This window comes from Pundamilia nyererei, unplaced genomic scaffold, assembly GCF_000239375.1.
Source record: "Pundamilia nyererei isolate P.nyererei 1_Seehausen unplaced genomic scaffold, PunNye1.0 scaffold00190, whole genome shotgun sequence".
Classification (NCBI taxonomy): domain Eukaryota; kingdom Metazoa; phylum Chordata; class Actinopteri; order Cichliformes; family Cichlidae; genus Pundamilia; species Pundamilia nyererei.
In genome coordinates this window covers 841,261-845,983 of record NW_005187591.1, presented here as the reverse complement: position 1 = coordinate 845,983, position 4,723 = coordinate 841,261, and positions in this window count along the sequence as shown.

The following is a 4,723-nucleotide window of genomic DNA, read 5'->3' as shown; positions in this document are numbered from 1 at the left end:
GATACCTTAAACCCACACTGTTATTAAACAGTCACCAGGGGACAACTACTGCTACAAAAAGACATTTAATTTTATCCAAGTCTGTACAATCTGACCCTTCTGCCCACTTGATCTTTGGCTTCACTAAAGACTTTTTGGGTGAGTTTATGGTCGTAATTGTTAGTTTCACACATCACTGAACACAAGTTGTCTTTATTTTGTAAATTATGATCCCATTACAGTAGCAGGGTTAACTTTTAGGTGGGGCTACCATATAAACATCCTCACAGTCTGTTTCAAACCTCTAAGAAGGTGACATATGGACTATGTCTATATTTTTTTATACAGTTTTACTTAATGCTAGTTTTAGCCTCTTCATTTGACTTCATACAGCTGTGTTACCTTCTTATCTGCTTTATTTTGTGTGACTTTGCCAAAAATACAAAACTATGTGATGACATAACTGTGTTTTATTCAATTTACATCTTATTTTGCCAGAAGCCAACAAGGCTGAAAAATGAACACAAACACGCCGTTCTTCAAATTTTAGACAGGCTGTGAAATAGGTTAATTCCCACTGCCTTACCCTTATATCAGAAATAAACATGTCCACAGTCCAGACAAGAAAAACTGAAAAGACTGAGTTTTAACATATGTCACTGCTCAGTTATATAAAAACTGGAAAATTTGTCTTTAAAAAAAAAAAAAATGTTTTAATGAAATCAGAGCGCAAAAAAAAAAAAGCACAAGTCCACTGATTTTGAAAGCTCTGGACTGTGCATTTGACTTTAATTCCAATTGTATAAATATGTTTCCCCCCCCTCTTCTTAGTTGTGCTGAGACTACACCAAATCGCTGCTTGTAATTTCTGCACAGCCGTTCCACTGGGGATTAAAGATGTTGGGTTAGGATTGCATAATACTGTGGGATGTTGCTGTGGCTTCACACAGACATGTCTATATCTTCTTCAGTATATTACCTCTTGAAAGTCAAGGGCCATAGAAAACTGTAAAACAGAGCCCATGATGGCTATGCTTCAAAATGTCCATACTGTAACTGTCCTTTCACATTATTGTGGAGCCTTGTGAGAATCAGCGGACTGGTTTCTCAAGATTGCAATAAGTCAGGGTGCCAGCAGCTCACTGGGTTGAATAGTTAACCTCTATACCATAAGGCTTATGCAGGGCTGGGTTCCACCCCAGGCTATTTGCTGAATGTCTTTCCCGTGCTCTCCTGTCTGTGCTCATGTGGCCTGTTTTAACAGCAGAAAAGATGCTGGCAATCCATTAGACTAACTCTATAATGCTAATACTCTTAGCTGTTAGTTTTGTGGTGAACAGAATAAACTTTTTGGGATTTCCTTACCTGGATGATTGAGCACACATCAAGACTTCCTGAGTAATGCCTCAGTCACACAGGCCCGGGGGAAAAAAATATACACCCTGCATGCACAGTTAGCAAGCGGTTGCAGGCTAATTTTCTCAGTGTAACTACCGCTGTGCTAGTTTTAGCAGATATTTGCAGACGTGTCAGTGTATTCCATGCTAACTACTGGTGACTGTAGACCATAGCAATTGCAAGGAGGTGTTTCACTGCAACACGCAATAGGTTGTTGCAACCAATATCAAGCATGGAACTTGCAGGCATTCCCCAACTGGTCACAGAATACACATTTTCACTGGTGACCAGTTGTTGTCCAGGGGTCCCTGACCAGGGGAACTAAAAGCCAAACAGGCCTTGAGGTTGGAAGCACCTCAAGAGAAACAGAGGAGATTTTTTTGACTGACACTTAACAAAATGTTACTCACAGATAAGCAGTATTTATAACACAGGGCTGGTCTGCTTAAGTGACACTTAATAGTTAGTTTAACTATTTACTCAACCCTCAAAACAGTGAATTGTTGCAGATCAGTGGAGAAACATCAAGAGCTTCACTTTTCCATATGTCAGCAGGGATATGAATGAGCTGCTACAATTTCCTCTCAGGCAGATCATCTCTCTTAAATCCTCGTATTCCTAATGTTGCTTCCCTTCCCATCCCCTCTTTTTTAATACCTGAATTCAGACAGTACACAAACTGTGTTCTAAAAATAAGTTTAAAAAAAACAAAAACACAGCAGGATGTGCCAAGACTTGGCTTAAAACTGTTACGAGCGACGATTACATAAGCGCTTTATAAGCTTTAATATTGTGAAACACGCACACGCAAGGTCTGCATTTATCAGAGGGCTCTCACACCTACATAAAGGATACATACAGTGATGATAAATCAAAACTAGAGCTGGTCGGCTCTGGTTAATTCTCATTTGTGCACAAAAGTGATTATGACCCATACTGTACGTAGTTATGTTTCGTGACAGTGCCCTCCTGTGGCTATGGTACCTTTGGCAGGAATAGAGGACGTGAAATCTTACTAATCACTAATTAGAGGTGAAAAATATTTGCTGCTACTTCTTTGGAGTGCTAATTCCTGAAACACGGCCACGTGGAGTTTTCAGAGGGTTGATAGACTGGATGAGCCATTCTGATTGGTTATACGTTTTTGGAGAACTTTACATTTCCTCTAACAGCAGCATTGTGCTGACCTCTGTTGGTGAATATATCACAACACGCAGGTATCACAATTCTTTCAAGGTCTCACACACTAAAACTAGAAATGTTCTCTGAGGATTTAAAAATCAGATATCCATTCAACTTTACATTTATCACTAAATCCAGCAACCAACCTCTATTTTAAAACCACGTGGCCTCTTAATACCACACAGACACACAGAGGCTGTGGTTTGAATGACAGGTGGAATATTGGATGCAGACTATTGGCGGGTTAGTTGAGGATTAGTCCGCTGAGCACTTCATCCCCCCCAACAAGCTGAAATAGAAATGAGGGCTTTAATCCAAAATGGAAGGGCCTGTGGCACAGAGCGGAAGGTAAACAAGAATATGCCCTTTGTTATTGTTCTTTAGCTTTATAATCCTCCATTACAATAGCACCGAGTTCTGAGACTGTCTGTAGGCAATATATCTCAATGGCTCTCAGTGACCCTCAATAATTCAGTTCACATAACGTGACATAGTTCATGGACCACAAGAAATATTAATCCAAACACCTTTGAGTTCCCTTACAGAGTATAGCACATTATCATTCAAATTCAGGGGAGCTGTAGTATCTGATGCTCAGTAAGCAGCTGAATAAATGCATGTGCTGCGACATTAATTATTAATGGTGAGTGTGTATGCAATTGATCTTACTGGCCTCACTGGTTCTTGGTCAGCAGTTTCATAATGTGTAATAGGAAAATGGATCCACTCCTCTGCCATAACTCTCACCTTCGATGCATTTAAATGATGTGCTGTATTTCTAATCAGATAAATACACAAACCCACCTCTCTGCTGTCAATGAGGTGGGTTTGTGTATTTAGTGATAATATGTACAGTTCATCTCTGATGTGACTAAATCTCCATAAAGCATTCATTCATGATCCCTGTGGTTATCCTTCTGTTTTTTTTTTTCTATTTTTCTATTCTCGGGTTTAATATATGACCATATAAGCTACATTTAATGTACTTTCACTGCCATCTCAAGGTTGTAAATGGAACTGCATGTTTAAGCAATTCTGTGGCACAGGAATGTGTAGCTACTGCTAAAAATAACCAAAAATGATGGTTATAAAAAATTATGACTAATAAAACAAAATTGTGCAAAAAACTTAACTTATTTTCGTTATTTTAGATTTTATATGAGTTTTACTTTGGCCTTATGTGCTAAACAATTATGGTAGAGAATCATAACATTTTCCTGGCATAATCAATTTTTTTCTAATGATTTGTTTTCTGTTTTCGTACGATACTGGATTTGATTTTATTTCATTTATGATATAATTGTGTTTTTTTCTTTTATGAGACTCAAAAGAAAAAGCTTAATACATTTCTTAGACCACTTGTCATAAAATGAAAACAGAAATATTTTACAAATCTGTCAAAAAGTTCTTTAAAACAAAACATTTGATTGTTGTTTATTAGTAAAATAGCACACTTTATGTCCCAGTATATGCTTTGCTATATTTTTGTAATTTTTATGCTTTTATGTGAAACTGTAAATGTGAAGATTCATGGGTAACAAAAATAGTTATATTTTAGTCTTTAAAATATAACTTTAATGAAAGATCTTATGCATTTTGGTGAATTAACCATTACAGAAACATAAAAGCAATTTTGAAAATTACTGATGCTATTCACTGAGGGCAGCTGTAGCATTAACTTACAATGGGTGATCTAATTAATCTGTTAAGCAGTGTGTACATATCCTTTGCTGCACACATCAGCAGAGTGCTGCCAAGGTAGCTGCTGTCAGCACTGTTACTTTCCTGCGAAGTTCTGTTATTGCAGCCTGTGTCGTCAGCTTAAAGGTTGTAGAAACTGCCTGTTCAGAAATAATTTTAGATGTTAACTCGTGTTTTTTGCTTCTCCTACTGTCCTTGCTTTCTCAAACATGTCTTTATGTCTTTATTAAAACCCTGAATATCATTTTTGTATGGTTAGTGCGTTGTGTTCACCACTACTTTTGTACGTTGATTGGAAGCAAGTCACATCATGCAAAAGCACCACAGAGGAACAGATTATATGTCTGTATTTATTTTCATCAGAACACAATTTTAATCATTGTAGCAGTAGTTTTCATACTTTTCGAAAAGATCATGACTTGTGAGACTGTTTTATAAATCATTTCATCAAAGTTGTTTGTAG